The sequence below is a fragment of the Camelus ferus genome, chromosome 15, assembly GCF_009834535.1.
Source record: "Camelus ferus isolate YT-003-E chromosome 15, BCGSAC_Cfer_1.0, whole genome shotgun sequence".
Classification (NCBI taxonomy): Eukaryota; Metazoa; Chordata; class Mammalia; order Artiodactyla; family Camelidae; genus Camelus; species Camelus ferus.
The window spans coordinates 34,107,394-34,119,547 of record NC_045710.1 but is presented as its reverse complement, the minus strand read 5'-3'; the positions used below and the strand labels follow the sequence as shown (position 1 = coordinate 34,119,547).

The 12,154-nt window shown below is 46.8% G+C and overlaps 1 protein-coding gene across 1 annotated transcript in view; it reads right to left on the bottom strand.

The window, feature by feature from the left end:
- Positions 1–12,154, bottom strand: part of MSH2 (mutS homolog 2) — an 82,533-nt gene that overhangs the window by 13,413 nt on the left and 56,966 nt on the right. The window lies entirely within an intron of this gene.

Sequence of the window (12,154 nt, the reverse complement as noted above, 5' to 3'; positions counted from 1 at the left end):
CATCGACGGTCCTAGCCACCCCTCCCCTCTTGGCTGGATCAATCATGGCTCCACATCCTCGGAGACACAGTCATTGGTCTAAGGGAGGGCACATGCCCCAGGCCAGGGGAGCAGTCCTTGGCCTTATGAAGACTGGAGGTGACAGAGTAGTCCTTTCTCCTCTTAGATTACAAACTAGGCCTAGTACACCAGTCAGGGCAAAGTTAATATAGAATCCCATCCAGCTGGTTTAAGCAGAAAAGATTTATTATAGGTGATAAACTTTGACCTGGCCACTTGGCCCACTGACACTGACAACCGAAAGGGTGACATAATCCAATTCAGGCATGTCACAGGGCACTGGTGTCATATTTCCCGGGAAGAGTCTTATGTGCTTAGGAGAGACACCTGGATACCATAATCCTGAGATGGGCACCACATGCAAACAATAGGCCACCAATAGTTCCCCAATATTTACACCCCAACAAATCCAGCCAACGCCAATCAGAGATTTTGCTTTTCTGCTATGGGACAGAGGGGGAATTTGCAGTCTTGTTTCTTTTTTTAATTGAGGCATAGTTGACATGTAACATTATATTAATTTCAGGTGTATAACATAATAATTCAATATTTGTATACACTGCAAAATGATCACCACAGTAAGTCTCATTACCAACTGTCACATACAAAGTTACAAGATTCTTGTGTGTGTGTGATGAGAACTTTTAAGATTTACTCGCTTAGCAACTCTTCAATACGCAATACAGTATCATTAACTATAGTCACCATGCTGTACTTTACAGCAGTCTTTTGATTTTAAAAGACCTATTCCATTTCGCCTCCTCAAACTTCACCTAGACAGCCTTCCTAGACCCTGTCTTGGATCAGGTTTTCTGCTTGGCAGTCAAATTTTTTGCTCAGCACTCTAGTTTGGGTCTCTGTTGGGCTTTATTTTTTAATTTAACCTTGGCTGTTAAATGGCCTATTTATCACTGGGAAAGCTGAAAAGACTCTAGGTTGAGCTCTCAGGACTCTCAGGAGAGACACACCCACAGGGCCAGGTCACTAAGTAGAGTGCCACCTCTCCTATGATCAGGAAGTAGCCCTTTTCATGAAGGCTGCCATGAAAAAGAAGCCACTCCCCTCAAACCAGATACATTCACTTGCCAGCAGAAAACAGCAGAAGCATGGGCTCCACCTCCAATCTGCCTTTCAAATCTTGGGCAAATGCATCTAACGTGCAGAATCTCATCCTGATTGGTAGATGCAAGAGTCTGGGAAATGTAGTTTTCAGCCCTCTAGCCTCTGCAGTACAGGACAGCCCACTAGAAGGAGGGTGGGGTAGATGGGGTGTGCGTGTCTACCACATACTGCCAGCAGGGGCTGTCAGTCAGCGATTATTCCCCTTCTCTGCCACGCGGAGGATCTGCCTACAATAGGGGACAGGGAGGCCACTGCGCAAAGGGAAGCAGAGGCAGACCTACCTGCCTGTTTGAGCCCAGCTGTGCTCCCTGAGGGCTGATGCCTGTAGTTCTTCCTCCAAATCAGGGAGCCTCCTCAGCTTTCTTCCCACCAGTGTGAGCCTGTAATTTCCCCCTTTGCCTTTGGGCTGACTTAGGTTAACTTACAACAGAAAAAATTGGGGCTAACATTGTCTCTTTACCCCAAATTAACTCCTTCCTTGCTCCTTGCGGGCTGAAATACCTTTTACAGCAACAGCCACTTTCATAGGAAAGCTCAGTTTTGGAAGGCAGACATCTCCAAGAGAGAGAGTATGATGACGTAGTCACACTAAAGTGTAAATGACTGACAATGGAACTTCTTCCAAGATCAGGTTCTGATAGAGCAGAGGGAGGGGAAGGAAAAGCCTTGGCTCCTGGCTGATGGCAATGGGAGCCCTGCCAATCAGACAAAGGCCACAGAAAAGGCTATTCAAGGGTATCGTGGATCAACTTTGCCCACTCTGTCTTCAGAGAACTAAAGCTGAATAGAAGCCCTAACACTCTTTGCCTTAAAAAATAAATTTCCAGCCATCCACTATTACATTTCTAACAAATGCTCAGTCTCCTGTGTTGACTTAATGTTTATGTGACAGGGCTCTGCCAGCCTGGCTTCTAATTCTATTAACCAAACACCCCAACATTCACAGGAGCCTCTCAATCTGTCTCCATCTTCCATGTTCGAACTTCCCCAGATTCTCTTCTGAGCATCCAGAGCTTGAGGCAAGAGGGCAGGAAGGAGATTTTTCCTGGCTAGAGAGACAGAGAGCATCTCTGTTCCAAAAACTTGGAAGGTCTGCCCCTCCCCAGCCCACCTATCTCATCCCACTCTCCCTAACAGGGAATTTTCCTTTTCATTGGTTAAAAATCAAAATAATAAAAAGAGGGGAAATTATTTTTCTGGCAAGTTTATTCATCCTAAACAAGGTAACGAAACAATGCAATGTACTGGAGGCAGAATCAAGCGTTTTGGCCTGGAGAAGTTTTAGGGTGCTGCCTTCTCCTGGATGTTCCAGTTCCCCTCAACTACTTTTCCTAAAGGCACTGGGGCCCCCCTCAGACCTCCCACAGCCTCCCATCCTCTCTGCACTGGGAATGTGGGGTCTGCACGCAGACTCCAGTTGGGTTCACACCCACTGCTCCATCATTGATGCGCTGTAGGAACTTCACTCCTGCTGCAGAAACTCTAGAGAGATTTGCCATCAATCCCAGTGCCCCCTTAGTGGTGAAATAAGCCATCTGACCACAGAAGGAGCAAACCAAACATCACTGTCATTCCACCTCCTGCTCCAGCTTACCCACTGCACAACACGGAAGCCACTTAGAGCCACACAGGCAAGCAGCCTGTGGACGAGGCCAGATTCCAGTCTGGGTCAGCCACCTCTCTCCTGGGAGATCCAAGAAATCCCCCCAAACTACAAATGCCCACACAGGCCACCTTTAGCCATGGTTTAGGCTGACCCTCCCATGTTACAGCACTGGCTGGAGAGGAAAACTTAGCCAGGCTTCCTGGTTGTACCTGGGGAAAGCCTGGACAGAGTACTGCTGCTCTTCCGGCAGACAGCCTCTGCTTTTCTACCCCATCACGCCATAGCCAGGGAGAAGATGGCCTTGACCTCAACCCCCAAGGGGAAGCTCCCCTCCACTGCTTACAAGTTCAGTATCTCCTAACATTTTCCTCTCCATTACTCACTTCAAAGCCTTCAAGGTCTAACCCCAGGTGATCCTGGCCCACCTGTAGAGTCCCCCAGACAATTGCCTGGAGAGTCGTCCAGATCCACATTAGACTTTGTATGAACAAGAAATACACCTCTGAAACGTTCAGCCACTGAGGTGGGGATTGTTTATTACTGCAGCTTAGCCTTGCTTATCCTGACTGGTACACACTTGTTCATCTCCTGACCTACAGTTGTTCTCATCATGGTTCCTGAATGTGTACGGTCCCCACCTGCTCCCAAAGCTCATGATCTTTCCCAAGAACAAGGGCCACATCTTCCCCCTTTTACCATTTACTTGAACAAGTCCAGCCTTGTTGGGGATTGCTTTTCTCACCCAGAAAGTGGAGTTTAAAATGTTAGCCCAAAAGGAAACTATAAACAAAACAAAAGGAAATGATAAACAAAACAAAAAGAATGGGAGAAAATATTTGCAAACGATGTGACTGACAAGGATTTAATTTCTGGAATATACAAACAGCTCATACAACTCAATAACAACAACAAAAAATAAACAACCCAATTAAAAACTAGGCAGAAGACCTAAACAAACATTTCTCCAGTGAAGACATACAAATGGCCAATAGGCACATGAAAAAAAAGCTCAATATTGCTAACTATTAGAGAAATGCAAATCAAAACTACAATGAGGTATCACCTCACACCAGTCACAATGGCCATCATTCAAAAGTCCACAAACAGTAAATGCTGGAGAGGGTGGTGATAAAAGGGAACCCTCCTACACTGTTAGGAATGTAGTTTGGTGCAGCCATTATGGAAAACAGTATGGAGATTCCTTAAAAAACTAAAAATAGACTTCCATATGATCCAGCAATCCCAATTCTAGGCATATGTCTGGAGGAAACTCTAATTTGAAAAGATACATGCACCCCAGTGTTCCTAGGAGCACTATATACAATAGCCAAGACATGGAAATAAATGTTCATTGACAGATGATTGGATAAAGAAGATGTGGTATATAATATAATGGAATACTACTCAGCCATAAAAAAGGAATAAAATAATGCCATTTGCAGCAACATGGATAGACGTGGAGATTGTCACACTAGTGAAGCCAGAAATAGGAAGAAAAATACCACTTGATATTACTTTTTTTCTTTTTCTTTTTTTCTCTTACCAGATTTTGTGAGAATCCTGTATTTCCAAGTGAGAGACACTCTGCCAGAGTTCAGTAGGTGTTCTGTGCGATTCAGTGGGTTTGTAGTTGTAATTCTTGGTGTATTTGTGGGAGAGGGCGAGCTGTGATTCTCTCTACTCTGCCATCTTGGCTAGAAGTCCCACTTGATATCACTTATATGTGGGATCTAAAAAAAGTGAGACAAATGAACTTATTTACAAAACAGAAACAGACTCACAGACATAGAAAATAAAGTGGTGGTTACCAGACAGGAAAAATTGGGAGTTCAGGATTTGTAGATACTAACTACAATATATAAAATTGCAAGGTTCTACTGTATAGCACAGGGAACTATATTCAATACCTTGTAATAGCCTATAATGAAAAAGAATATGAAAAGGAATATAAACATATATAGGTATAACTGAATCACAATGCTGTAAATACTAGAAATTAACACAACATTGCAAACTCACTATATTTCAATTTTTTTTAATTTAAAAAATAAAACATAAAAAAACAAAATGTTAGCCCATATCTCGCAGGGTTTTTGTGAGAATAAAAAGAGATAAAGTTTGAAACAGCACAATTGTTAAGGTATAAAATCTCTTTACTTCACCTTTCTCCATCATCATCCCCCAACTCCCTCTGCCCCAGTGCCCGTGTCACGGCCAGGCCCTCACCAGTGCTTACTTCTGCTCACTGAGAATGAAGTGACCAGCACACCACCTAAGGCATTCAAGAAAACCCACAACTCCCAGGCAAGTCAGCAGCTGCCTAGGATTGAGATTTCAGCCGTCTCTGCCCACATTTCACCAGTTGTACCACTTAAAGAAAAAATGTTTCTCCACCAGCTTCTTGGTGTTGAAAATTGGCAAGACCACTTGCTGTGTAAGATCTCTGAAACAAGCATGAGGCTCAGGCCCAGGCACCTTTTGTCAGGGGTCCCCAAGACCACCCTCGGGTTCAAAGATTCACTAGAAGGGCTCACAGAAATCAGACAAGCTATTATACTCACAGTTGTGGGTTATTACAGTAAAGGATACAGATTAATATCAGCAAAGGAAAAGAGCACATAGAACAGAATCCAGGAGAAACCAGGCGCAACCACCCAGGGATCTGCTCCTAGCAGAACCACATGGACAGGACTTAATTCTCCCAGTAATGACGTGTGACAACATGTACAAAGTATTGCTGACAAGGGAAGCTCACCTGAGACTTGGTGTCTAGGGTTTTCATTGAGGGGTCAGTCACATAGGCAGGGAACACCCACAGAATGACCCTGGTACTCAGTCTTTAGTCCCTCTAGAGAGCAAACAGACACGGCATTGCCCAGGCCCAGGTGATCACCATGCATCACGTTGTTAGCATCAACTACAGAGCATGGCTCAAGCTCTCAGGTGTACAAAGACCCCGCTACCAGGCAGGATCTTACAAGGGCTCAGAGGTGATCTCCCAAGAGCATCTCAAGGGCCAGGCCTTTGGAGTGTGCAGGATGTGGCCGCTGAGTCGACCCTCTCCCGCACACACCAGCACCCGGGCATTGTTCTTCATGGGGAGGTAGCCTCTGCCTCCCTGCATCATGCCGACAGAGGCCAGTGGCCCAAGGAGGCTGGACGAGCAGTGGAAGCCACAGCTGGGTTCAGCTCTGTGCCCCCTCCCAGCAGAACCGGCACCAGATCCCAGCCCCAAAGACCCTGCTCCCCTAACAGGGACCTAAGGGGCTAATGTGTTCTCTCTGGTGGCCATGAAAACTGTCCTGCTGAGGCCATCAGTGGTGACACTTCCCTTCTACTTCCTGAACCTCCATGCGAGTGGAAGGGGTCATGATGCATCCCGCTCTCACCACCCCTAGTGACGTCACTCCACTTTAATCACTTTCACACGTGGCCCATCTTCAGCTCTTCTGGAAGCCGGGGGTTCTCTCTCTACCAATGTTACTTTCCCTAACAGTGTCCCCAAGAGCAGGCCCGGCTGTCTCTTTTTCCTATAGCCCTTTTACTCAAGGAGCCAGTAACAATCCAGGTCAAAGTGCAATCCTATAGCACTATAGTGTCATACCCAAAAGTACCTCTCCCCACAGAATTCCAAGGTCCAAAGCAAGTGCCTCAAGTCTTTGCAACCCCAAAGAAACTTTGGGGAGTTTCTTCTCTACTTTGTAAACTCCCTGGTGGATAAAGGGGTGGTCTCTTTCTTTCATCTTGGGGTTGTGTTCCTCCCACTCCAAAGGCCATAGGGAACCCTGATTCCTGTACAAAGATATGCCAATTCTGCCTGGGCCTGTGGAGCTGCCAGGCAAGCAAACGAGCCCCCCACAGAGATGCAAGTAAAACAGAGTCATAATAACTCATGCCCAGAAGATGACATATGTGAAAAAATTGTCTATTGTTGAAGGTCTTATGAATAAAAATGAGGATTACTATTCTTTTGCTGACAGAAACTTTCCTCCACAATATGACTTGAAGAGTAACTAACCAGGGAGAAGGGAGATATTGTGATTTCCACTTATACTACCATGCAAATAAATGGCTGATAACACAATGCTTGCAAAGGGCTATGTATGGCAAAGTTAAAGGCAGAAATAGCAGGCTTTACAGGGGGAGGACACAGGTAAGTAGTAGAGCATGTGCTTAGCATGCACAAGGTCCCAGGTTCAATCCCTAGTACTTCCATTAAAATAAATAAATAATAAGTAAATAAAAACCTAATTACTTCCCTCACCCCAAAAATCAAGAGAAAAAAAAATAGCAGGCTGTACTGGTACCACGGGAGTGGTGGGGGGAAAGGCTGCTAGTGGAGAAGGTGGAGGCACAAAGACCTTGCCAGAAGCTCAGAAGCCCAGCCTCAAAGAGACAGGAGCCTCACTCCACAAGTCACCTAGACAGGGCTTCTGGAGGGGCAGGCCCACAGCCAGGGTTGGGGATAGACTTTGAAGCCAGACCACGATCATGGGCAGTCACACCATGGATTCAGTCTCCAGAACCGCATGCACAATCTGTGTTTCCCAAGCCCCTCTGCCCCGCTGGCTTGTGGCCCTGTCTCCTCTGATGGTGACACCAGTGAGGCCAGGCCTGGCAGACAGTGCTCCCTGGCAGCCCTCAGCTGCCACAGTACGGTCTCATCTCCCTCCTCCTCAGAGGCCTGTCCATTCAGGTGACACCTGCTCTCAGCTTTTACACTCTGGGAAGAGCACTGAGAAGGATATGGTCTGTGGCCTCGGGGAAGGCAGGGCTGGGGAACATGAGAGGGCAGAAGGGCCAAGATAGGCAGTGCTGGCTGGCCTTGGTTGGGCCCCACCTGTCCCAGCACACACTGCATCCTAGGACAGGTCTGTTGAGGCCACACCTGTTCAGACTCCTCTCAAACCAAGGAAGGGAACAGTGTCCTGAGGTGACACTTGAGTCACCCAGACCTTAGGGGAAGGCAGCTCTTCCTTCGGCCCCTACTACAGACCCTCAGTCATGCCTGAGCCTGCTCCACTTTAATCCACTGTAATCCAGATGCTTTCCCAGTCAATGCTCTGAGTAAACAACATCATAAAAATCAAATTTCGGTATCAACTGGGTTGATTTTTATTTTTTATCTATTTATTTGCTTTTTCATTTTTAATACTTTTTGGGGGCTTATAGGTTTATTTATTTATTTTAATTTTTTAAGGGAGGTACTGGGGATTGATCCCAGGACCTCGTGCATGCCAAGCATGTGCTCTACCACTGAGCTATACCCTCTCCACTGAGCTGACTTTTAGAGTGTGGTATGTTTTCCTATTCAGACTGATCTAGATGAAGGTGCCATTAAGGAAATTCCTTAACCTCTCTAAGCACCAGTTTCAACATCTTGAAATGGGAAAACAAACCTATGTTACTGCATTGGTGTGAGGATTCACTGAAATGATGTTATAAATTGTCAGATGCAGCATTTAAGCACAGGTATTCAATGAATATCAGTCCCCTGCTTACTTCATCAATCCACACATTTTACTTACCCTGTGTCAACCTGATTATCGGTGGCCATTCATCCAACCATTCATCCATTTATCCATCCATCTACTGATCCACCCATCTACCTGACCATCCATCATTCACTCATCCATCTATTTACCCATGTATCTATATTACATCATTTGTTGCTCACCTTCTATGTATAAGCCACTGCAAATTGTCCACAGAAGTAGATATAGGAGCATACAATCTAGAAGCAAAAATTAAATATTAAAGTCAGGATATTAATAACTTGGCAGAAAGTGAAATGTATCATAAGGGAGGTACAGAGACTGTATTGGGAGATCAAACTCTCCCAGGCTTCTCATCAAGCTCCAATAGAAGGCAATTGCCCAGATTATATCTGATTTGAGAAAACATTTCTCATTCTCTAATCTAGACCATGAGGACAATTTTTTCCTTCTGCACAAGGAAGAAGCCTCAGATTCTAATTATCCTAATCTGGACCATGGTTTCGTCTCGGCTTTCATTTTTACCATGTTCAGCTCTCAGTTGCTCCACTGAGGACAATGTACAGAGTCCAGTTCCTTCCAAGATTTTAATTGGACTGTCCATGAGAGATTTTGAAACCAACAAAATGAGCTAAATGAGGAGATGATGGACACATTAAAGAAGATGCCTTAGGGCAGGCAGTCCCTACACAATAGTTTGTTGAGAGTCGATTGAGGGCTTTGCGGGACCAGCAGCTAACCTCCACCCCTTAAAGATCTCTCCCTACCCTCTGAATCCTGCCCACACTTAGGTCAACCCCTGGAAGAATTAGGGGAATACAATTTCCCTGTGAAAGTTCATGATAAACAGCATGGAGCTGCATTTCTGTCAACGAAAGAAGAAAATCTCAAAATTTCGTTGTCACAGTGAGAAACAAGGACCCATTGACATGATGAATGAAATACCCTGTAATCTCTGCAGGCCACTACCCACACTTGCAGGAGGAGTTTGTCTGCAAGATTCCCACAAAGACACTGCTGAGAAAATGCAGCCGATGTGGCCAGTGGGGCTGTTTGGTGCTGCAGATTTAGAGACAGAAGACCTAGCCCTGCCACTCACCAGCAGTGTGAGTTCCGGCAAGGCCCTTCAACTCCCTGAATCTCCATTTACTAGCAGGTAAGTGGGGAAAGCATGCGTGCCTCGCCTACATTAGCTGGCTGGCTTGACTATGACGGTGCTCTCTCCGTGAGCCAGTTCACTGGGGCAGGAGGCATGGGGATCAGTCCTTTCATCCCTCATGAGCTGAGTGACCTCTGGCAAGTAACGTCTCTTTCCTGGGTGTGCATTTCCTTGTCTGTGTAGATCACAGGTATGTGTGCGGGTTAAATGAGATCTCCATGTGCAGAGCGTGGGGCAAACCAGGTGCTTATTGGTTGGTTTTTGTGCCCCCTCCTCATCCTCGCAGGCCACACTCAGCAGAGTTCCCCTCAGCCTAGGACAGGAGGCACAGGATCTCCAAGCTGAGGCCAACCGAATACTGCTTGGTGTCTCCCTCCTTGACTAACACCAATGAGGCCTTAGGCTGACTTCCACTTGGAAATCAAGCCAGGCTCAGTAGCTCGTGGCTGCTTGAAAATGACTTTCCAAAACCCTCCTTTCACTATACCACCAGCTACCAATTCACGCTCCGATTCAGCATTCCTTTGCCAGACTTTAGAATCATTGTCCCAACTCTGGCCTTTGTGATGTGTGGAAACGTGCCCTTTCCTCAGCCCAAGATCCATTCTTCACGTCCTGGGATCATGTACTGCTCCCCAGTTCCTCAAGGAAACTCCTTCCCCATTCCTCATGGTTCTGGTGGGCTGCCTGATGGCCTTTGCCTTGGGCCAAGGTGACTGGACTCTTTCCAGGGACTTGACAGGATGTGGACCCTGAAGACAGAGGCCCTCTTTTCTCCGGATTGAGAGTTGTAACGATTTGACCCCGTTGCTGTCTGTTGGGGGCCCTGTCCTCCCCGTCACACAAATGAACCCAAGTTCGAGGCCAACACTCAGCCTGAGATGAGAGAGGGAGGGAAGCAGGGAGGAAGGCCAGCTGGCACTGCTTCAGTTTCTGGACATGGCTGGGCCTGAGATCAGCTGCCTGGACCCCAGATGGCTCTTTTTGTGTAAGTTAGTCTAGGTTGGCTTTCTCTCACCTGAAAGCAAACAAGTTCTGAATATCAGTAGACAGGTACGTTAGATAAATTCTATTAGTATCCTCATTTTACAGATGTGGTTAAGGTTCCAAGGTCCAGAGGCAGAGCAAAGATTTCTGCATGGATGTATTTCATTCTAAATGAGTGCCCAGTGTGGCCACATGCAGGATGCTGTACAAACAGAACAGCAGGGAAAGGATTGTTCTTCTCTTAGAAGTAACGGTCTAGGAAAAAGGTGCAGCCACATGCTACTGATATAACCCCACTTAACTCACATCCATGTATGCAAAGCCATATTTATGGTCTGCACAATGCTGCAAAACAACTCACATCGGAGTTGCCTTAAATAGTGGATGTCTGAATAACTCACAGAAGCATGAGTCTCATATGTCTCTTTTGAGGCCCATTAGGAGTTGGTTGTCATGGGTTTCCATTCTGGCTCAGAATGAAATCAGCGCATGAATCATCCAGGGACCCTTTGGTCGCAAGCAATAGAGACTGCAGTCAAAGTAACTTAGTCAAAAGGGAATTGGGTGGCTTGAGGACTCAGAGCCCAAGGGTGAATCTGGCCTCAGAAACCCCAGGGACTCCAGCAACGTGGTCAGCTCGCTCTTACATCTTTCCCCCACCAACATCTAAGAGCTCTCCTCTCTCTGGATGTTGACTCAATTTTTCCTGCTGCTGCTGGGCCCCCTGTGATGGCTGGGTTGGGTGGGGGAAGATGAAGGGAGATGAGAGGCAGACCCACAGACAGTTCTGGGCAAGCAACATCTCAATCTAACAATCTTGGAGGAAGTAGAACTTTTCGTTTCCAAAATCTGTATAAACTCTTGTGGTAAGCTTGGCTCATGGGCCCACCTCTGTGGCCAGGATAGTGGGCCCTGGGACTGACAGCCCCTTCAAAACTGCATAGAGGGGCTTTACCAAGTGGAGTGGAGAGGGGATGGTGAACAGGCAAAACATCAGCTATCACTTCACTGTCAAAGTCGATTAGAGTTTGCTGAAGGCTCAGTGGAGGATGTCCAGCCCAGCCTCCCCCAGACACCCTGGGCTGGGAGCCCACAGGTGCTTACCATCTCTAGTGATTCCACTTCAGACCACCTGTGTCACCTTGGGTTCTTGGTTTGCTCATATCAAAATCAAGTGTTTGAACTCAATGGAGTTGTCTGAAGGCCCTCCCAGCTCTGACCAATCCAAGGAGTGTCATAGCTACATGAGACCCAAACTGTGTAGGAGCTAGGGCTAAAGTAATGAAAGTGGGGGCTGCCCAAAGGCAGGGGAGAAGGCAGAAGCCAGGAAAAGATGAGGCCAGCCCTAGCGGAGCAAAGATCAGGAAACACCGGGCCTGGCATCACTGGAAGATCAAAATTGCTTGTGGGTGAGGAAGGACTAGCACTAGACTATTCAAAGTGGTAAAGGGGCTCCAGGAACTCTGTCATTAGGCTGCCTGGACTACTGGGGAGAATTTGGGGCCAGGACGGCCAGGATCTGGAAGCTCCAGGAAGGAACCAGAGAGGATAAAAGCTCCATATGGAAAGGAAGGAACTCAGCTTCAGACCAAGGAGGTTTGGGCCACTTCTTACTTGGCTGTTGTGCTGCCAGGACCCAGGTGGGAAGCCCAAGAGAACATCTTCAAGCTAATAAGAGGCCAAGTCCCCAGGGCCCCCAGGGGATGGTGCCCTCTCTGCACTGTC